At 44.6% G+C, this 24,125-nt stretch overlaps 1 pseudogene; it reads right to left on the reverse strand.

Moving 5' to 3' along the window:
* Positions 1 to 1,076: 1,076 nt before the first annotated feature.
* LOC144820315 (uncharacterized) overlaps positions 1,077 to 24,125 on the reverse strand; it is a 64,799-nt pseudogene continuing 41,750 nt past the window's right edge.

The following is a 24,125-nucleotide window of genomic DNA, read 5'->3' on the forward strand; positions in this document are numbered from 1 at the left end:
ATTTGTTTGAGTTTGCTCTCTCTTATCAGTTCCCTAGTTGGCCTCTGTGGTTTAATTTTCTGCCATTTCGTTGTTGGGTCCGAGTCTGTAACGTTTGGTGTCCATGCTGACATTGCAAATTCATATTTATTCTTAGATGTTTTATGGTCCTGGAAGCTTGAGTATCTGCACAGGCAAAGAAGCATTTTACAGTCTTGGGCAGTGACATTACATATGCCCGCATAGCCACTGCAGTGCAGGGGGGCTGTCCAAGCTCTAGGAGGCCCCCTCAGCACAGTACACTGGACTGAGAGCTTCTGACTCCATGTACCTTGTAATCTTGGGAATTCCAAGATTGCCATTCTTAGACATGGTCTACCTACATGCTGTGTGACATCACTGCTGAAAAAGTGGGAGTCGAAGTTTACCTCCAAATTATTTATTTAATCTAGCATTAATGCACATAAGTACAGGTGGGCAACACTTTTCTTCAGGAACTGCATGCAAAAAGAAGGATGGGCCTATGCTCCGCTGAAGACATTTTCTGATTCTTGCTGCTGACGATAACAGGCAAATTGTAACAATTTCCAGATTGATTTTCTGCTAATTTCTGCTCTAAGAATTGGTGGTGCATCTCTCCTACTGGCCCAAAAGGCCAAAGGAGGTGATGGTCCTTTAGAAATGCCAGATTATCCCCGAGGAACTTCCTTTCATTGACTTGAGCTTGGAGAATGTCAGTTTCAGCATATCTCAGGAATCCAGGCCTTGACATCAAACACGACGAATGAACTGCTTCCTCTAGTCTTCATCCTGAATTTTGGAATTGCAAAAAGCCTGGCAATTTTCTATCTCAGAACTTTAGAAGGGACGATTAGTGTGAAATGCTTTAAGAGTAATTTGGGGCCAGTCTGGTAAAGGGCTCTAAATACTAAAGTAAGCAATTAAATGCACTTTTCTACGGGAGTCAATTAAGTTCCCTTAGAATTTTAGAGGAGGAGACCCTGCAAAGAAGCTTAAGAACTAGACAAGCCGCAGAGGTTTGCATGACCTGATGCTTCAGGAATTTAGATGCACCAAGATAAAAACTGCTATAATAGTCAATTCTGGAAGGGATCAAGGTATGAGCTGTGTTGTTCCTGGCTTCTAGTGGGAAAAATCCAAAGAACCTTTTTAGGGCCTTGTTCACTGAGAAACAAGTTCCAAAGTTCCAGCAGCAGCAGCTATTTGAGGGATAGGAAGATTAGGTTAATGTCAAATTTAACACCTACATTTATGGCTAGAGAAGTCGAAGCACAGGGCATGGTAATAACACCCAGTCACTAATTAGCGGCAGAAAATTGATCATTCTTTCCAAAGCAAAGGATTACAGTTTTTACTGTATTGCATTTTTGGTTAAGTTTGTCCAGCTACTTAATAACTTTGTAGAGCTAACTTTTGAAGTTCATTTCAGAACTAGTATCGTTCTTGTCTCGGAACAAAATCATTTGAGTGTCACCCTATTAATTGAGTCACTAACCTACCGCCAGAATGTAGTCCTTACGTGGCATTTATGGTTAATGTACCACCTCTAGAACCGGAACAAAAAGAAAGTTACGACACCCTAAAAAATAAGGTGGTGCACTGGTTGCACCAAAAATGTGATTTCCCAGTGGGTAATGCGGACCAGGTACTTTTTACTAGAAGGGTGAACTGGATAGGACCCTCATGAAAGACTCTGCATGGGGACTGTATTATCATCAACTTTAAGAACCCGTCCTGGACTTGAACGTCCCTCGAAAGAGCAGCTACAAGCCTGCATACCGAACGCATTGTCTCGCTCTATCCCCTTGGTTATTTTTATAGACATCTAAATTATACATTGTTAGGGGGCAGGAATACTAGTTTAATTAGATCTACTACAGTATCCAGTCCCCAGATATATTCTGGTCTGCCTACATCCAATAGATTTCAATTACTCAGTACTTTAGATTGTAATCATTGACTGGATGCAGCTAGCACACCCGAAAGGGGGGTGGGAGTTACAAGGCCTATGGACGTAGGTCCACCAGTAGGAAGGTGCCCCACTAAAGTTTCTGATGCCACCACTACGTCTAACTGTCCAATAAGTGACAATATTTTACTTACACACCGGGGAAAATACGAAACCTTTCAAATGGGGGATAATATTGATATGAGTAATGGTCCTATAATATAGCAAATACATCTAGCAGAGTTTTACTAGCTGACAGTATAGAGGTAATAGGTGAAGTTGCCATCAGTGTCCCTATTTGTCAAGGAACCTCTCCATCTGTATCACCTCAGGGAGCCTCTTTGGTCGAGGGTTGCTCTATTGTTAGTTGAAATATAGCCGGAATTGCAAGAAAGTCTGATGAGTTAGGATGGAAGGAGTTCATTAGTTCATTTGATATAGTTTGTTTGCAGGAAACCTGGAGTACTGAAAATGTTTATTTTGACGGGTTTACTGCATATAATTTACCCGCAATACCTTCTTCCTCTTTAAGAGCAAAGGGGGGACTGCTAATCCTATTAAAAAATAACCTACCGGTGAAAGTTAAAAGAAGCACCAATATAGGGCATCATTCAAAGTTACTCTGGTTGCACCATAGGGATGATCAGGATGTTTTGCTGACCATGTTATAGTCTCTACTAACAGTGCGAACCTATGTTCTATCCCGCAGGTTGTTGATCTGTCAATGAGTGATCATAATTCAATCATAATGCGTATGTATATATGGGGGCGTAAGACAGTTGAATCATGTACTGTTATAAATAACATCATTCCGTCACGCCCCAATGGTACAAGAATAAAATGGAGAGGCGCCAACTCCTGTGAAATGTCCCAAAAAATCATATAGGCATGTGGCAATGAAATAGACGACAGCTTATTAGTGGGGACCGAACCTTGTAAGATCTTGTCCAATTTCCTTAAGTTCAATGCATGCTTCACTGATTTATTGACCGTGACGTCTTCCAGGAAACAAACACAGGCCAGGGGATGGTTTGATCACTCTTGTACTGTCTCTCTGAAACGCTTGAAAATAGCACTCTCGATTAAACCAAGGGGTAGTGCAGCAGTTTGCGCGCTTAGAGTAGAATATAATTTTAATCTAAAACGAAGGAAGAAGGAGCTCCAACAAGAGGTGAGGGACAATCTCGCACTTGCTGCTGAAACCTCAAATAATAAGCTATTCTGGGACATAGTGAATTCTAAATGCCATAAAATTGAATCTGTCCCAGAACTTTTAACCAATGTGAGCTGTGAGGAATGGGTGGCCTATTTTTCCAGTATTTTTAATCCTAGCTGTACCCCCTTGGTAGATCCAAATATTCAAAATTATTGGCCTATTATCCAGCTTGATATAACCCTGAACGAAGTCCTGATAGGTATAGAAAAAGGTGTCCCCCACTGATATATACAAATCCATACCTGAATTGTAGGGAACCATACTTATTGCATCGCCTTATCGTGAATTCGACCTCTGCCCCCATGAGCTGAGGAGACGTGTGTGAATGGGTGACTGCAGAGGTGGTACGGATGAAATATGTCCGGAAGAATGAAAATCTTGAAGATGAACTTCAGGCATGGTCCTATATGTTGTTTGAGTTAAGGGACCCACGGGCACCGGGGATGCGGGATGCTGCGGGTGAGATGGGAACCCAGTTGGCCCTGGAGAACTGACTGAGGGATGATAGATGATGGGGAACGATCAAAAGCACATTGGGAGGCCTGGGACACATCTGTACACTTTGCATTTTCATTGATATAATGACCCGACACGGAGGTAGGGGGGAGGATGGGGGAGTTATTTTGTTCAAAATTGTCAGAGGGTTCATGGACAGGATGGAGAAGGGGTTTTTGCATGCTCTGTTTATTGCCATTGCTGGGTTTCCTATGTAATATTTTTGTTTTTCATGTTTCCATTTGAGGAATGGGATATATTGTGGCCATCCCCTCCTTTCTGCTTCTTGGATAACTTGAAACTTGTTGGTGATGCTGCTCTTATCTATTTACAGTTGTTCGGGGGAGGGTTGGGAGAGGGTGTACTGATTTCCCTTCAGTAAATTCCTGTGAAAATACAGTCTATGTGATTCTTAAATGCAAGTAAAGTTATATTTAAAAAAAACATACTATTTAGTTGCTGAAAAAGCAAACATCTAATCAGTAGAACAAGAGACATGCAGTTTTAAAGGTTTAGGTAAAAATAGTGCTGAGGAGCACACTGTGCCAACTGTGGTAATCTGCTCACACCGGACCAAGATGAAGTCTCAAGCTCAAGCAGACCATGATAGCGTAAAGGCCAGATGCAGGGACCAAGTTAGTCCTGTTGAGAAATGTACCTTAAGTCTTGGTTGCTAAGTATTGGCCTGCACTCTGTCAATCTTAAAGAGCATTGTGAGTCTTGCATTAAGGATGTGTTGTACAGCAGCATTTCAGATGAGCTGCAAGGACAGCGATGCAGGCTTGCATTGAGGCTACATCACTCTAAGATTGGTCCGATGAGGAGCTACAAGGTCCGGATTGAGAATGTGTTGCGCAATGATGGTTCTGATGAGTGTGAGGGCTGTGACAAGCTTGCATCAGGGATGCATCATGCTGCATCAGTTTCAATATGGCACTGCAAAAATCTGCATTGGGGTGGTATCACACTGCGTCGGTTCTGGTACGGACCACAGCTAGGCTGGCACAGCATCTTTAGCCCCACTTCCAAGGGTACATGACTGAAGGGGCACCATTTATGGGGGTGAGTACTCACCTCAGGCAGAGTTCAGGAGCAGGGGTCAAGATTGTTGGAGTCAATTCTGTCACTGAAGCTCTGATCAGTAGGTCAGCCAACTAGACCTTAGAGTCACTCTGGTGAGTTCAACATGCAGATCCAGTCTTTTTCATTCAGGCCGCAAGGCCGCAAAGTAGCAGGACAACAGGGTAACTCTCCTTGCAGCAGCATAGCAGTCCTTCTGAGTCTTCCACAGATCCAGAAGTGTACTGGATAGTTGGATCTGAGGGTCCCCTACTAATACCTGGCTTCGCTATGAAGAGGGAGAATCCTCTAGAGTCTTCCCCCTACAGAGGTGTCTGGAATTCCCTGCCTCCCTGCCCTGGCCCTAGCTTGTGGGGGGACACAAATGACTAATGTGAAACTCTTTGCAAGTGTGCTGAGGCTGAATCAGGGCTTTTGTGATGTGCTAGAGTGGTAGGTGACAGCTCCTCCAACCCCATACTGGCAGAGATGGCCCTTCCTGCCAACAATTATTCCCCTTTTGTTTTACTGTCTGGGAGCACTACACCAAGACTAACTGGCCACTACTCAAAGTCATGTGACCTAGGTTACAGACACCAAATGGTTAGGGCAAATAAAAAATGCCAATTTTCTAAAAGTGACACTTTCAGAATTGTGACTTAAAATAACGTTATCATTAAAGAGGGTTTTAAATTGCAGTTCTTAAGACAACAAACCCGACATTCCTACCTGCTCCCAATTGAAGGTTATCACTTAATGAATGTAATAAGGTATCCCAGTATTATCCTATGGTAGAGCTATGCCTTACATTCGTGAAAAATGAATTTTAGAGTTTTTCACTGTTAGGATATGTAAAACTTAAAAGCTTGTGCCAAACATTTTACATAGACAAACCCTGCTCTCTGGGCTGGTCAGGGTCTACCCTAGGGGTGACTATTATATATTAAAAATGAAGGTTTAGACCTGGTAAAAGGTTTATCTTGCCATGTCAAAATGGCAGTTTAAATTTTTTCACAGAAGCTGCAAGGCCTGAGACATGTTTAAATGGCTACTTAAGTGGGTGGCACAATGCGTACTGCAGACCCACTTATAGCATTTAATTTACAGGCCCTGAGTTCAGGTAGTACCACTTTACTAGGAGCTTACAAGTAAATTAAATGTGCCAATTGGGTGTAAGCCAGTTTCAGCATGTTTAAAGGAGAGAGCACACGCACTATAGCACTAGTGAGCAGTGGTAAAAGGCACCGAGTCCTAAGGCCAACAGAAACAAATTCAGCAAAAACAGGAATAGTGAGGCACAAAGGTTTGGGGTAGATCACCTAAGGCTGACATGTTTAACAATTGCTGAATCTGATTATAACCGGCATTGTACAAACAAATGAAAATGTTGTTCATAAAGTCGTTTTTTTTTTAGAAAATTATATTTGAAAATTATGTATTTTGTGTTCTGCTATCCCCAAAATAAATTATTAGAATATCATATTAAATAAAGTGCTGAATATATCTTTAGATGTACCATGTATTCTATGGACTAGTGTTTGCTCACAATAGTAACCACAAATATGGCTACTATCTAGCTGTATTGCTATCAAAGTACATTATCTTAATCGCAGTGAAGTCTAACTAAGATGAACAGGTTCTGTGAATATGTAACATCTTCGAGAGATATGTTTCTCGAGGTGACTGCTACATTTAAAATTGAACTTGCGCCACAGTATTAATCTATTCTAATTTTTTCTTGCAAAGATTAAAACAAAACAAATGATGCTGAGTATTAAATTATGCCCACTATTATCTTTTACTTATGCCCTGGTTATACTATATATGGACATCTCTGTGCGAGTAATTGTAAACTGTGACTGTTCATCAGCAAGAATTATATTCTACCTGCTATGTATCTGAAAATGAATCCGCAAAAAAGAGTACTTTTATACTGCAAATATAATTGCTTCTGAGACTATTACAAATGCTGTACGAGTGATGTGCGCCATTGTATTATGGCTGTGCTTCAAGATGAAATCAATGGTGTGAATACCTGTTGAAAGAGTATCTCAGAATAACCTTGAGACCTGAAAAAACAGTTGCATTTTCATTAATATTAAACTTTAGCGGAAAACATTGTTCAAGTCAGACTGCTTAAGTATCTGAAGAGGAATATCATTTATAACAATGTAAACAATGTAAATGATCTAAGAATCAATAACCCGCTGTCACGAGATTGGTATAAAATGGAACTGTGTGTTGATGTTAAAGTCGTACCAATGTCAAGCAATTCTAATCCTGCTTAGACAGAAGGCAGTATGAACTTACAATGTCAGGGTGGCCTGGGAAACTAAAAGCAAGCCAGGCTCTCTTTGCATCCACCCATCTGTTCTCTTTCTCTACTTCTATCTTCTCTTTCCGTTTTCTCTCTAATGCCCCCTTCCTTCCCTCCCTCTCTTTTTCTCCCCCTTGAAGCCTCCCAAGTGCCTGCTGGTTAACCACAGAAGCTTAAGAAAGTGAAAGAGTCAGCAGGCATGGCTCTGAGCTTTCAATATCGGCTTCTAAGGGAACCAACCCATCAGGAAAATGCCTGGTGGAGTAAAAAGGCCTGGCCAGCCATGTATACTGTTTTAGGAAGAAGCCTCCATTATTGAGCTAGTTATCTAAGGTGAATAGCATCCCACATTTTGGATTAGCAAATTCTTTCAATGTGTAATGTCAATCTTCAACAGAATTTTGACAACAAACCGACTTGGTAAGTCCTGTGGTAGGTCCTGCAACTGGGTTCCCTCATTACTGGACTACTTAGGACATTAGAAACAGTTACAAGGAACAACTCAGGGTTGGGTTTTAGGTCGCTGTTCAGCAATCAGTTCAATTGGAGTGGTCTGTGGAGGGGGCACTATTATACCTGGTAACACCTAAGCAAGTTTGAGAAGCTATTAGCCAGTAATCTAAAAAGAGAACTTGACTGCAAAAAAAATCCTTATCCGACTTGTACATGAAAGAACTGCAGGCTAAGGCGAATCATAAACTGAAATCTATTATACTAGAGCAACAGAGAGCATTCTGGGCCTACTATGTATTGTTTTTATACTCTTTGCATCTGAACTAAAGGAATTTGATTCGCTGACTGACAAAGTGGTGTGGTATTCTGCTTTTCTCCTGCGTCTGTCATTGTAAAGAACTCCCACAGTTTCCCTTATGTTCCATTTGTTGTGGAACCTTTCCTGTGAAAGGTTGAAGAGAAGAATGTATTGCTTTGAACAGTAGCGGTCGGCAGAGAGAGTTGGAGCTTAAGAAAGCAGGCTGACTTGCATGATCTATCCTGAAATAAAGAAGATTCATTTTGTACTTCACCTGTGTATCGTGCATCTTTACAACGGCGGCGAGTGGAAGAAGGCGGCGAGTGGAAAAAGCCCTGAATGGACTTATCTTGGAACAACTCAACTCAACCAGTTTTGTGCAGTGAAGAAGAAAATCCCAACAAGGCCTCAACTCTCTCAAAGAAAGAGTATTCTTTGTAATATGTTTCTGGAGCACTAGAGAGAGGCTGTAAGTGCATTTTGCTCGTGAACTTTAGTTTGCTTGAAGAGGAGCTCACAGGAACAATTCCTATTTATTTATTTTATTTCGTTTTATTTTAAGAGTTTATAGAGTGCAAGCATGTCCTGCATGAACAAGGTAAGAGAAAACAAGCAAAGTAGACGATGATAAGCAATAATAACAGGTAAAATAATAGAACATGAAGTATAGGTACGGGCGGGTTGAAGATCTACCTCTAGTCCCACATAAAGAAACATAGAGAAACATACCCAACTATGGTGCAGAGCAACATATCACAAGTATAGCCAGTGTGAAATGTCAATGCCGATGAGTAGAGGGCCTGTGAGCTAGTCGGTATATGTTCATCAATAACAATTTCACTTGTTTTTTGAATGATGCCAGTGAAGGATTAACTAGGATTTCAGAAGGTAGGGACTTCCATAATCTTGGGGCAGTGCCAGAGAAGGCCTGATTGTAAGTTTTCTTCTTCTTAAATTTCAGTGGCTTCAATAGTAAGGATGAAGTGCTTCTTGAGGATCGAGCTCTGCCCAATAGCTCAATTGTTTGTGCATTGTACATCAGGGTGTTGGAGTGTAAGGCTTTGTGTGTAATGCAGGCAATTTTTTGTTGAATTCTTGCCTCCAGAGGGAGCCAGTTTAGAGTTCCCAGATCCAGTGTGACGTGGTTGTAGCATTTGAATCCAGTAATGAGCCTAGCAGCTGAGTGAAGGGAGGCCCGAAGGGGGAACATCTTTGATCTTGGAAGGCCCAAAAGTGTTATATATTATATAGTCCAGCCTGGAGATTACTAGGGCTTGAACAACTGACTTGAAGTCCTCGAAGGGGAGAAAAGGTTTAATTTTCGTTAAAATGCTCCTTTGGAAGTTAGCTGCTCTTGTAGCTGAGCTGATGTGTTCCTGCATGTTCAAGTTCTTGTCGAGCATTATTCCGAGAGATTTTGTGGAGTAAATAACATGTGGAATGCAATTGAGGGCTGTTAGATGTTTCAGTGCAATTGAGGGCAATTAAAAGGTATTCTGTTTCTAGAGTATTTACTATGAAGAGGGTGCAGGTCAACCAATTCTGAATTGTTTGTAGAGTTGCGTTAAGAGATCTTGCGCCATATGTAGGTAATCTCTATTTACCGATTCTTAAATACCGAATTTTACCTATTCGGTATTTAAGAATCGGTAAATAGTATGTAGGTAAAAATTCTGTACATTTTACCGAATCGGTAATATTCTGTATTTAAGAATTGGTATTTACAGATTCGGTAATTCCCATTCATTCCTATGGGCCGGTAGGAATTAATGAGAAGCCATTCACCATTACCAATTCGGTAAATACCGAATCGGTATTAAGGGGAACATATTCAAGAGTGGCAGGGTGTCACATTGACACCCTGTTGCAACCCTGAATTGTGCATGTGTGCACATGTAGCACACATACATGCCCTAAGGGCATGTATGTCTGCCACATGACACTTTTAAAAAACCACAAAATTGCTTTTTTAAAGGCTTTCGATATGTACCACCAACTTGTAGTTGGTGGTAAATAACGAATCCTTAAATCAAAAATGCACTCACTTGAGTGCTCCCTACATAGGATTTTAGCATTCAGTAGTTTACTGATTCGGTATTTTAAGGAATCGGTAATTTACCGAATCCTAAAATCAAGCCACCTACATTAGAAAAAGCTAAATACTGGTCGGTAACGGCAAATTTACCGATTTTCGTCCGTTACCAAACGGTTTTAAGCTACCTACATATGGCCCTTAATGTGACAGGTGTGGGTTTAGATATGGGATGGTTAATGTTTATTCTTTGGGGTCTATTGTGGATGGAAGAGGCGAACCAGTCAAGGAAATGGCAGAAAATCTCCTCCTGCATTCCAATAAGTCAAGGAGGCTGTCATGTATCAAATGCTGATGAGAGGTCGAGGAGGATTAGAAGGCAGGATTTATTATGATCAAGCATTTACAGTGCGTCATCAACTATGTGAGTAATGGCTGATTCAGTGTTGTGGCCCTGACGGAAGCCAGATTGGTATTGGTCTAAGAGATGGAAATTATCTATTTGATTGCATAATTGGGTATGGACACATTTATCAAGGAGCTTTGAAAGCCTTAGGATGTGATAGATAGGACGGAACCTATTTAGGTAAGTGTGATCTGCCATGCGTTTTTTAAAGAATGGGAGATATATGTTCAGCTTTGAGGCAGTCTGGTATGGTACCTTGAAGTAATGAAGAATTTACGATTGTCTTCCTGAGTGGGAGAAGAGAGGTTTTAATCTCCCTAAAGAGATTTGACAGAAGCAGAATGCTGAAGTGATTGTAAGTTTTCAGTATTGATAGGATTTTTAAAATGATAGTTTCATCAACCTATGTGAATGACCTCCATGAGGTTTTATTTTTTAGGGTGAAGCCTGGACGCTCCAGCGCCACGGGTGGGGGAGGGTTGATGTGTGAAAGCACTGGGAGGTGATCCATTGCAGGTTGTAAGTCACTTTCATTCTTTGTAATCTTTCCAAGAAATAAGGTGGCAAGTTCTTCACAGTTCGTTTGCATGTTAGACCCAAATAGATGGATGTGTGGCCTGTTAGATTGCGATTTAACCAGTTAAAACTTTTTTTTAGGTTGGTTTCTGGCATCGCCTAGATCTGCGATTGCTCTTCAGTTATGGGTAGGACTATCGAGGGCCGTTTCTAGGTATTTTGCCGCCCTAGGCGAGAATTGAAAAATGTCGCCCCCCGCCCTTTTACTACCATAACTCTCTCCCCATATCGTCCAGGCTAGAGAGGCTTACCCTCTACTGTCGAACCCTTTTATGTTACTCTCATTTATTATCAGGGAAACACAATCACAACAGTCAGTCCTGCAAACAACCTCAACGAAAGGCCCAGACTAGACCGTTACGTTAGCCATACACTCACAGAACTATGTTCACGGATGCACAATAGAACCTTGTGTTTAAATACCACTGAGGCGTAAAATACACCTCATTTTCAAAACCAGAAACAACAAAAATAGTAACTTGCACCATCTTCCAAGGCCAGACCTAGTGGGTTGCCAACGCTTGTTTTTCTCTCACTGAGGCACCTGAAATAGTTAACATCTACCATTGTTTGGGGTGCCACACATTTGGCTAAATAAGGAGCCGGGATTACAAATCGTGGTCTCCTGCTCAGCAGCCGCGATTTTACCGCTTCCGCTCTCTGTAACACACCAGACTACTATAAAGAAGCAAATTTTCCGTTTCTTGTAAAAGCCCATTTTTACACAACATGATGCATGTGAGGAGTATTTTAAGAGCTCAGCAGTTTGGCGTATGAAGAAACAGGGATACTGGGATTATAAATGGGTATCACCAGGACCACACTGTTGATGAAACGGGAAGCGGGATCTACCTGTTGGCATGTGGAACTCCGATGCTAGTGGGTACAAAAGGTCTGCTTTTCACTATATACGGAATCGAAGTATTTAAAATAATTTAATATTCGTTTAGAATCAAAGGATACAAATGTATATGCGAGCAGGTCACACGGTAAAGAAATTAGCTGAATTTTTCATGATAGAAATCGATGAATGATTAGATGGATCCATGAATGACTGGATAGATGGATTATTCTGTGAGTGAACAGAGGAATGTTAGAAGTGAAGAATAAACTTTGCAGATAAATTAGTTCATGGAAACATAATTGTTTAAACAAGAAGTGATTGAATGGCTATGTTGTGAATGCATTAACAAATGTGCACAGGAATTAATACATGGATGTGTGAATTAACAAGATAATGAATGCATGCGCAAAGAAGTTCTATGGCACGCACTGTGCACCATAGTCTGGTTGCTAAAGATGAGACCCCGTAGATAAAAAAAACATTGTGCAAAACTCAATTTCTAAACAAGATTCCTCCCCCCACCTCCAGCTGTAACCCGCTTAGCTAACGACAGCGCTCACCTGAGAGCTCATCCCTTGTGTTCTGGCGCAGGCCACCCCTGAGTGCACCCCTGTTGCAGGAGCGCCACTAGGCGGCAAGGGCTGCTGCTTCATGTAGGCTCTGGCCCCCGAGTAACTACAGTGCACCTCAGGGCTGGCATAAGGCGAGGGGCAGTCCATTGCGCTGGCCAGGGCAGGTGAATAGGGCAGGGGGCGACTGTTGCCGCCGCTCTCTGGCAGTTTGTCTCCCCCCACCCACCCCCCACCACCCCCGGAGTGGCAGCAGGCCATGTAGCTGGAGCCAGGGCTAGAGGGCACGTGTTGGGCGCCGCCGCCGAGCCCTTCCAGGCGTACGGAGCCGTAGCCACCCGAGTGGCTGCCCAGCGGGGCCAGGGGCACCTGGGAGTCGAAGGCCCTAAAACTCTGGCGGTTGACCATGCAGTACTTGGCGCCTGGCGGGCTTCAGAGCCTGGCACTTGTGACGAAAGCCGCTGGACCATCGCCTTAAGGAACCCTCCTCGAACATGAACTCGGAGGCTGGTAGTGGCCCTTGCAGGGCAGGCCCAGGCCCTTGGACAGCTTGAAGAAGCACTCGTTGAGGGAGAGGTTGTGGTGCACCGAGTTCTTCCAGCCCTGGTAGGCACCGCGGAAGAAGGGGTAGCGCGCCTGCAGAAACTGGTAGATCTCGCTCAGCATCAGGCGCCGCCTGAGTCGCTCTGGATGGCCATGAAGATCAGCACGATGTAGGAGTAGGGTGGCTTCTCAGGCTGGCACACAGCTTCTTGGCTTCGATGAGGCTGGTGGCTCTATGGGGCAGGTGGCGGGCTCAGCAGGCCCTGCTCTGCGGCTCCACCGGGGCTGCAGGGCCGCAGAGGGGTTCGCGGGGGGAGGTGCTTCTGATGCGCAGGGCCGTTACTACCATTAGGCAAGACTCGGCGGGCACCTAGCTTTACTTTCGTAGGTTCAAATTTAAAGAAAAAATCCCCTTTTTGCCGCCCTAGCTCTTTTGCCGCCCTAGGCAGCGGCCTAGTCTTGCCTAATGGTAGAAACGGCCCTAGGTCTATCACATATTTTTACCAGGTTTAGGTCAGTTATGAAGGTTTTTAGGCTAATCACTGCTTGGTCGCAAGGGTTGTTCCAATGGAGATTGAAATCATCAAGGAAGATCTGGGCACAGTGGGGACTGGAGTTGGGTTTGATGATTTCCATGATTTGTTCAATTAATGGTAGGTTATCTCCTGGAAAATGGTAAAATTCATGTAGTTTGCATAAAGGTCTATCCTTACTCAAGATATCAATGACCAGGTATTCACACAATGTGAGAGTGATTTTTGAGCTTGCTTCACAGGGAGATTTTAGTGTGGTACACAGGCAATAAGTCCCTCTGGTTTGATTGGCATCTTATGAAGGAAGCAAAGGAATATCAAGAGTTGGTGTGGAGTAGACATTTAACCATGTTTCAGTCAGAACTATGAGGTCTTGATCATGTGTAAGGATAAGGTCAGAAATATCAGCCATGTGTTTAGATGCTGATCGTTAATTGAGTAGCATACATCTCAGGTGGGGTATGGTGACATCAGAAGAATCATGAGTGATGGGACTCTTCTTAAGGTTGGAAGTGTTTATTAGTCCAGTATTGGTCCTAGGTTCTCTATGTGGATCTGTCAGATTAGTTTGAATTTGACTAAAGTTGTTTGGGGTGTCATAGTGTATAGCTTTGCATGAGAGGAGGAGGGAATAGATATCCTTGTCGGATAGAGTTGCTTTCACCTGGCAGGCCGGGTAGAGGTGCTGGAATTGGGAACTTTTCTCTACGACAGATGGGGAAACATTGAAGTTGTTGAGATCCCATTAAGTGAGGGAGAAGATCTCCATCTAAAAAGATTGTTGTTGGAGTGGAAAATGCAGTGCCTATTCTTGCCAAGAGGTCTGGTGGGACAACAGTAATTAGTTAGCTCGAAGGTGATAGATAATAGCCAATCTATGTCTATCTTAATTTGATGAAGCTTCTGGGAGATCTCAGTAAGTTCGCAACTAAGGGTGGTGTCAGAACAGGAGGGCGAGATGAGGGTCAAAGGGCCTGGAAAAGAGGGAGTGCTTGGGTATCTGGAGTTGGGGAGTGGCTGGGTGGGGAGAACCCTATGAGGGAAGGAGGGGATAGTTACGGAGTCCTGATTGATGACCTAGAGGAACAGGTCCCATGGTTGGTTGTTAGGGAGTGCTGAGGAGAGATGAGCCAGGTTGCTGGTCAGATTTGGGGGTTCTGCATTTGCAAGTGTCATACTTTGGGCCAAAGGTAGATTGGTGGGAGTATCAGTGGAGACTTTGTGGGTATGTTCAGAAGTCAGATACAGAGATGGGGTGCAGGTGTTGGCCACAGGGGTGTGTGTTTCAGTGATCTCAGCACTGGAGGAATGGAGAGGGATCAGAGAATTATGACAACAAATGTGGGTAGACTCAAGCATGATGGTGAGAAGACTGACCGGGGAGGATGGGAGAGGAGTATATAGGGCTAGAGTCATAAAGGTGAGGGGAGGTGGTGAGGTACATCAAGGATGTCTGTGAGGTTACGGTGATCTCGTGTCAGGAAGGAATCTTTATTCGTCACATCTTTTGATAAGTAAGAATATTTCATCTAGGAGTTGATGGTTGCGCTCAGATGCTTGGAAAAGAATAATCCCATTATTATAAAGAGAGATGGTTGCCTCTGCTCTACAAGTGATTGAGGGAGCTTTCGAGAGTCTTAGTCAATGAGGATTTAGTGGATGTGGAGATCCGGAGCAGAGAGTGAATCACTTTCCTCCATTGAGTTTGTCTATATGTGTAGACAATAAAGGGCCATATGTATGGACACATTTTCCATAGATATAAAAAGAGTAAAACCCTTTGATACATCTGGCCCAAAGTCACTAATGGTCGCTCTTTTTTAGTGCAGAAATAGGGGTCGGAAATAAGCATTTCTGGGTGAGACTTGAGAAACCTATGTTTAAATTTCTTGGAGGTGCTCTTGGATAGATTACCGGGGTATATGATAGTGTAAGAATTACAGCCAGCTGGAACCAGTTTGTAGTCTACATGAAGTTCTTGAAAAGGGATCCAAAGTTAATGGGTCAAAACACCAGAATTGTAAAAAGGGAGGGACCAGGGGTACATGAAGTTCACATGGAGGGGAAGTAGAGGAGAGGGAGAAGGAGAGCAGGGCAAATGGACAAATAAAGAAGGAAGGGATGAGGCAAGAATATGGATAAACAAATTGTATTCCCTTGAGTTATTGGTAGTTAGCAATGTTTGTTGTTTTTGTACTCTTTCATCCCTCGAGAAACCAGCTTCTTGCCTCACACGGGTAAACTGCCCAACGGCTTAGAAACCCCCACGTGAGGCGCATGCAAATGTTCTGGGCACGCAGCGCTTAGGCTATAAAAGACGCACCCTGGAACAGAAACGGTGCTTTGCTTTCATTGACACGCTTTTTCATGAGCGTTTCAGTCCGAGGATTCAGCCGACAGCCGCACCAGCGTTGGGAGCAAAATTCAGCCGTCTCTACGATTCCTAGAGTGACGCAAGAGCTGCTTCTATCTCACCCAGAATACGGCGAGTATTTCCTTAACCTTCCTTTCTCCAATCCCCCTCCCTCGTCCTCTTACCTCCTTCGTGAGCTCCGGACTCCGGTCTTCCTTCGGAGCGCCCGCCAGCTTCTTCCCATTCCGGCACCTCCCGTGATGGCTTCCTGTGAAAATAAAAAATAAAAGAGAACCAGGGCTACCAGGGTTACCGGACACACACAAAAGGTGCATACGATCGGGTAAGACTTAATCAGCAAGAAAGTACCCACAATTCTTTACCGGGTAAACTTATTGAGATATCTCGGAACCTGTAAAACAACAACTGGAATCATGTTGTCAGGACTAGTTTAGTTGATCGGTCATAGTATTAGGATTCAGGCTTTTCAGCATTGTTTACAATTAAAGAACATGATTATTTCCAGCCGCTGAGACGGTCATTTGGCGAACATTGCTATTTCTAGCCATAGAGCCTGAAATGTTTATAATCAACATTGTGTGTTTTAATTTGATCACAACAAGCTAAATATTGTAGTGCTCATAATATTTTTGGCCTAGATAACAGGCATGACTAGCAAGTCAATTGTGCTTTAAAACTATTTCTGTATGTTGCTGTTCTCTTTCTTTTGTGGCATTTGTTTTACAGAATCCCATTTAAGGACTTTGTATACAGTTTAGAAGGTATGATTCAGTGTGGAGTTAAATCCTAGTTCTAACTAACCTTAACTAACCAGTTCAATAGAGAAAAGTTTACAGAGCTTATGATTGTTTTATGTCATTTAAGGTGATAGAATGACGTGAATTGAATAACCTGTAAAAACTGTTGAAGGCTAGCATGGACCTTCAAACTTGAGGTATAATATTACGGAATGAGGAATAACGAATGAATATATATATATATATATATATATATATATATATATATATATATATATATATATATATATATATATATATATATATATATATATATATATATATATATATATATATATATATTACCTACTGGCGGATTAGGATTTTTTCTCTATGGGATTTTTGAAAATTCTATGTCTAATAACTTTGGCGTTTGTGGACGGAATTGGCTGAAATGTTCAGGAAAATGGAACATTTTGTTTCTGAGCAGCCCCTGAAAATTTGGGGGGGGCTCGTCAAGGGGGGGCCGAGAAAAAAAGGGGGGTCCCAAAACGCGTTTTTCCCATGTTAATTTCCATAGGGCGGTTGGACTCACTTTTAGCTCGAACGGCTGAATGGATTTGCACGAAACTTGGCAAAATTGTAGGGACTGGTAGCCCGATGTGCCTTTGCTAGGTCTCAATATATGTGCTCCAGTGGATTTTGAGAAATTAACGTTCAAAAAAAGATATATATCTGTGACAGCGCTCCGGGCAGCGCTCCGCTTCGCGTACTTTTCGCGTTACGGAGCTTTGCGAAGCGAAGCTGATTGGTTCTCCGGCATCTGTAAACATTCCAAACAGTCCGTAGCGGCCGCCATTTTGTCTCTCGGTAGGATCGAGAGACAAGAGGAGGCCAAAGCAAAGGGGCAAATGACCATAAGGGGGCATAGTAGATCCTCCCTGACCCCCTAGGTTTGATGTGGAGGTTTTAAAAGGGCCCCGCGGGGCAAAAAAAAAAAAATCGAACGGGTGAATGGATTTGCATGAAACTTGGCAAAATTGTAGGGACCGGTAGCCCGATGTGCCTTTGCTGGGTCTCAATATATGTGCTGCAGTGGATTTTGAGAAATTAACGTTAAAAAAAAATATATATATATGTGACAGCGTCCCGGGTAGCGCTCCGTTTTGCGTACTTTTCGCGTTACGGAGCTTTGCGAAGCGAAGCTGATTTGCTCTCCGGTGTCTGTAAACATTCCAAACAGTACGGAGCAGCCGCCATCTTGTCTCTCGGTAGGATCGAGAGACAAGAGGAGGCCAAAGCGAAGGGGCAAATGACCATAAGGGGGCATAGTAGATCCTCCCTGACCCCAAAGGTTTGATGTGGAGGCTTTAAAAGGGCTCCGCGGGGCAAAAAAAAAAAAAATCGTTTTTTTTTGGTGGGGTGCGCCCGGTTAGCGTAACGGGAAGCGGACTGGGGAGCGTACTACAAGGAAACAAGAATGATTGACTTTTACCTTATTGTATGTTTATAGACTTTTGTAAAACTTTTTTTTCTGCTGAGTGACGTCTCGGCCTATCTCCACGGGATGCAGTCCCTACCATCTCGGCGTTTAAGCCCAGGGGGACCGGTAGTGTGGGAGAGATAACGTCTGTTAACGTTCGATTCGAAGGAAATCAGGAAGTGTTGAAAAACATTGTCTGCGCCATCTTGCCTTTTTTCAAATGCCACACTTTTGTCGTGCACGGCAGCCATTTTAGATGCCTTGACCAGACCCACTCTCTGCACGCTGTTGATCCTTAGCATGGCTCCCCACCCTCGCAAGCATCTCCCCCAGGCACTGGTCACCCCCGCTCTCTGTCTTATGCATGGGCAATAAACCTCCCCCCATCTGCGCTGCTCTTCCCTGAGAATCACACTCTGTGCCCGCCCGACACCTCCCTTTCGCCCTATTCACTACCGCACCCTCTGACACACCTCTTCCTCTGTGTCCGATTGTCCAGGCCGGTCTCAGGCTATCAGGTAGCCCTGCAGATGTACTTTATGGCCCCAGCTGTAAAGAATCACCCCTCTTCAAAGGAGTTACAGTAGATCAAGGCCCCCACCCGATGAGATCCGTCACACCACACGCATTCCTACTATCTGAAAACCATCCTGTATTGTGATTGGGGAGGGGACCGAGCCTGAAGCGGAAGATTCCAGGGATGCCTCTTTGTACATCAAAGTTTTTACAATTATGTGTCACATTAAAAATATATAGCACTCCAACAAAGTAGTAGGATTATAAAACTTTAATAACTTATAAATATAAACAACGCAACAAAAACAGTAAAAACATTTAAACAATTTTAGGAAAAAAGAAGGAACAATGGTCAGTAGCGGTCGTTTGTGCGAATAGTCCCAAGGCAGCACAACGTCCTGAGTTCTGGACGGCACCCAGGTGATGTTGCCTGGGTGCCGCACTGGTTTTGGGTATCCTACAATGCTGCTCCGAATAACGGCGTGGGGCGTCCCGGGGGGTGGCTCGTCAGTAGCGGTCTGTTGTGCGAATAGTCCCAAGGCAGCAGAACGCGCTGAGATGTGGATGGCACCCAGGTGATGTCAAGTAAGTTGCCGCACTGGTTTTGGTATCCCACAATGCTGCTCCGAATAACGGCGTGGGGCGCCCCGGGGGGGGGGGTGAAGCGGCGTGAACGGGCCTCCCCAGGTGGAGGCTCGTCTGCTGTAGTGGGGCGCCCCTTTACCGTTTCAGTTGCCATTCCGCCCGCTTTTGGTACACTGTGTCAAAATCCGCCATTCAGCTGAGTTGCGCCCACTCTTGCGGTAAAACGATAGGCGGCTGCCACAGGACTCTCAAAATGGCGGCAGGCTCTTTCCTTTTTGGGCCTGGTCCACTGAAATGGCCCTGGGACACCTTGGAAATCGGACGCTTGTCTGCTAGGTCTTGGACCCCATTCTCGAAAGCGTCCCCTCAGCCTTGAGGATTCTACAAAAGTCTTGGGGGCCCCCGACTCCTGCAGGCTTCCGGTGGGGAGCGGCTGCCATGATTGCTCGCGGAATGACCACGACGGAGCCACGAGATGGTGGTGCTCTCATGCTGACGCCAGCTTCAGTCTGAAACATCCAGAAACAAGGTGGGGCTATCATCGTTTGGGAAAAAAAAAAGTTTTCATCCAATGAAAAGTGTTATTTTTAGGTCATATGATCAAGCCTTCCATCATTAGGAAACCAAAAGTAAAATGAACCAATGAAAAGTTTTATAAACAAGTCACATGACCTGTTATGCGGCATAGGGTATAAAAAGCGTAGAAAATCCGTTGGCACGTGAGGCGGCGTCAGTAGCGGACCGATGTGCGAATAGGCCGAAGGCAGCACAACGCGCCAAGATCCGGATGGCACTGAGGTGGTGTCTAGCAAGTTGCCGCACTGGTGTGGCCATCCTACAATGCTGAAAGTCGGCGTGGGGCGCCCCGTTGGCCTGTGAGTTTGCGTCAGTAGCGGACCGATGTGCGAATAGGCCGAAGGCAGCACAACGCGCCAAGATCCGGATGGCACCGAGGTGGTGTCTAGCAAGTTGCCGCACTTGTGTTGCCATCCTACAATGCTGAAAGTCGGCGTGGGGCGCCCCGTTGGCCTGTGAGATGGCGTCAGTAGCGGACCGATGTGCGAATAGGGCCAAAGGCAGCGCAACGCGCCAAGATCCGGATGGCAACGAGGTGGTGTCTAGCAAGTTGCCGCACTGGTGTGGTCACCCTACAATGCTGAAAGTCGGCGTGGGGCGCCCCGTTGGCCTGTGAGATGGCGTCAGTAGCGGACCGATGTGCGAATAGGGCCAAAGGCAGTGCAATGCGCCAAGATCCGGATGGCAACGAGGTTGTGTCTAGCAAGTTGCCGCACTGGTGTGGTCATCCTACAATGCTGCGCCGAAAGTCGGCGTGGGGCGCTCCGTTGGCCTGTGAGTTCGCGTCAGTCAGTGGGGGTTGTTTGAGGATCTGACTGCATTGGAAAGCAATGTGATGCTGTGCGTCGCCCCCAAGATGAAGGTTCCTCGGCTGCAGTGGGGCGCCCCTTGGTGTTTCACTCGCTATGCAGCTGAGTTGCGTGCGCACTTGCGGCGAATAGGCCGAAGGCAGCACAACAATATTTTCTGAATAGAAGACACCACAAGGCGCTGAGATTCGGTTGGCACCGAGGTGGTGTCTAGCAAGTTGCTGCACTGGTGTGGCCATCCTACAATCCTGCTCCGAATAACGGCGTGGGGTGCTCGAAGGGGGGGGGAGGCGGCGTGAACGGGCTTTCCCAGGTGGAGGCTCGTCTGCTGTAGTGGGGCGCCCCTTTACCGTTTCAGTTGCCATTCAGCTGAGTTTCGGCCGCTCTTGATGCTACAGCGACAGGCGGCTGCAACAGGACTCTCAAAATGGCGGCCTGTTCTTTGGATTTGGGCCTGGTCCACTAAAATGGCCCTGGGACACCTTAGAACTCGGACGCTCGAATTTTTTTTCCTTTCCTCTACATGCAAAAAAGGTAAATGCCCGGTACGTTACCTGCCTCATCTGCCACGATGTACTCTCCAGAGGAACCGAAAAAAAATATAGTTATGGTAACTATACCATGCATCGTCATATGGAGAGGTGGCACCGATTAATTATAGTGCTGCACAAAAGAGAGATTTGGAGGAGAACCCCCGACCTGCCAGTACATTCACCAAAGAAGTGGCACTGACAGCATCAGAGGCAGGGGAAACGGTCCCAAATATTTAGAAGAACTTTGGAAAGATTAAAATGACATGTTTAGATTGTGGCAAATTAATTTCATGTAGACAGATGAGTGTTACTCTAATAAATACAGCATATGAACATCATCATAGTCGATGGTTGGTAGAGACATTTTGACTATATCCTGGACCTGCCCGTCCTCGCCCAAAATGGCGCCGGAATAAATGGGACTCGTAACTCCTTGTTGTGTACTGGTTGCTGAACCTTGAAATCACGAGATACGTATGCAGTTTTGAAGCACATGGCGGGCGGGGACGAGAATTGATTGAATATTTCGACATCCCTATTGATATTAAGTTCTGATGTGTTATTGATTACTGTACTATTGAAAGTTCGAATTAACGTCATCCATGGTACTTGCCCGCAAATGTATATCTAGATAATTTTATTGTAACTGGCTCTGTCGTATTTTAATTATAAAATGTACGTCCACCGATTCCGCAACTGTTAGACACCTTAGTTCTTGCAACCTAATGGCCCGCCCGTTACGTTCCTCTACAGTGTAAATGTCTACTCATCATATCTGATTACAGTTTGCTCCGTGGCCGGCCCACGTGGTTATAGGCCCGTATTTGTATACTGACATTTTCAAAATAAAGGTTTTTAAAAGAAAACATGGTAGTAGTATTTACATTGGTAAAGTTTTTAATAATAGTCACTGTTTTAGAATCAGTAAAAGGCAAGTGAAATAAAGCAGTCCAATTACATGAAGGGTAAAAGGTATAATACGCAGGAACGCAGTAAAGATAAATGGTCAAGGGCTGTTGTGTTTCTACTTCTGCAACATAAAGTGATCGATAAGAATCTGATATTCAGGCGTATCGGCGACTAAGACAGCAGGCCGAGCCTCTTTTGCTCAACGGCTCCGTCATGGGACGAAGAAACGCCCTTTTTCTCGAAAAAGGAATATATTTTACTTGCAGGACAGTTGTAAATTTTCCGGGAAAGTACATTAGCCTGGAACATTATAACATATGTTTAAGAAAAAATAATGTTCGAAAGTAATAAAAAGCGTAATTTTTAGGTCATATGACCAAGCCTTTCATCATTAGAATAAGAAAAGTAAAATGAACCAATGAAAAGTTTTATTAACAAGTCACATGACCTGTTATGCTTACGTTACGCGCTGCGCGCCGCACCCCGGATCGCTTCCGGGAAGCTGCGCTTCGCGCACCGGAGCACTTCCGGATGCGCTAACGCGGCGCGTCATATGACGCATTACGCGACAACGCAGGTTCAGAATATAGTCAAAATGTCTCCACCAACCAGCGGTCGGAACACAACCCCTTTCAGCAGGCTAAATAGTTCTGTTAAATGACAACAGAAGGGACGGGCAACAAGAACCATCAGTCAAAGAGGGGAGGGCAAGTTCTTCTCTACCGGGTCACGTTGGGGCGCTACCGGAACTGATCGAATTGGTAGTCTACAGTGTTTCTGGATGTTTCAGACTGAAGCTGGCGTTAGCATGAGAGCACCACCATTTTGTAGCTCCGTCGTGGCCATTCCACGAGCAATCATGCTAGCCGCTCCCCACCAGAAGCCTGCGGGAGTCGGGGGCCCCCAAGACTTTTGTAGAATCTTCAAGGCTGAGGGGACGCTTTCGAGAATGGAGCCCAAGCTCTAGCAGACAAGCGTCCGAGTTCCAAGGTGTTGTAGGCCTATTTTAGTGGACCACGCCCAAATCTGAAGAGCCGGCCGCCATTTTGAGAGTCCTGTGGCAGCCGCCTATCGCTGCACCGCAAGAGCGGGAGCAACTCAAGTACATGGTGAGCGAGACGCTGTAGTTGAAAGAGCGGGCGCTAAACGGCTGAATAGCGGAAGAGGCACAGTGTAGCAAAAGCGGGCGGAATGGCAACTGAAACGGTAAAGGGGCGCCCCACTACAGCGTGTCTTTAGGTGAAACGGATTGTGGGACAAGGTCAAGAATGGAAGAGTCACCAAAAGGCAAAAAGTTCCGCTTGACCCCGGGAGCCGGCCACCTATGTCGGGGGCGATCTCAGGCCACACCAGGGCAACACGACTTGCGGAGGGGGCCGGAGCCAAGCGCCCCCTCCGAGTCCGCGCCCTGACACCGTCCCTTGGGGGCCTCCGTCAAGCGGTTCAGGGTGGCACTGCATCACATTGTTTTCAAATGCAGTCACGTCCTCAAACAGCCCCCACTTACATTGAGAATAGTGAAGCTGTAGCAAGTGCAAATAGGCTTCAGACAGTGTTACAAGCACTCCTCAAAACTTTGAATTATCAGAGTGCATGCGTTTCATGCTCGATCGATTGAGCTAGCCGGATCGGGCAACAAAAAGTATAAAATAGTTATGTAAATAGTTATTTAATAAAATGTTTTACCCTGTTACTTTGCTGGTGTGTTGTATATATTTGTAATATTTGCATAGAGTTTATCGTTATTTTGGGCGGGGTGGGTGGCGGAGCCGAGCTGTCTTGCAGCCATCATGGTGTGGAGCTCAGTTCATCTCACTAGTTTCGTATTTCTCATGAGGGGTTGTTCCTAATGTTTCTATTTTAGCGAGGTCAAAAAGAGATCCCATTAGTGGCCTACTGATTTTGCTCGATTCCTTTTGTTTTTTTACACGATTTTTCACTATCTGCAAAGACTAAACAGAGTATTGCGACTCTGTGCTTGTTTGTAAATAGAGAATGAACCAAAGAGGACCAATTCTAAAACAGTAAATGCTTGGATAACAATCAATCAAATGGAGAGAGAAGCAGGCACGACGGATTACAACGGGGGCAAAGGCCTGCGTTAACTACCCTTCACTATCTGCAAAGAGAGAGTACTCCTAATAGAAATGAGGGTAAGGGGGGGCAGCATTCAAAGCAGATCAGTGTGCATAAACACGAAAATGTTTTTACTTACCACGTACTTGACATTCGACAGCTTATGATATTTGCTATTAAAAAACCATTGAAATTCACTGAGAAAACCATAGGTTAGAGACCATATATAGTTAGGAATTAGCATTTAAAAAACCTTGAA

This window comes from Lissotriton helveticus, chromosome 2_1 (genome assembly GCF_964261635.1).
Source record: "Lissotriton helveticus chromosome 2_1, aLisHel1.1, whole genome shotgun sequence".
Classification (NCBI taxonomy): domain Eukaryota; kingdom Metazoa; phylum Chordata; class Amphibia; order Caudata; family Salamandridae; genus Lissotriton; species Lissotriton helveticus.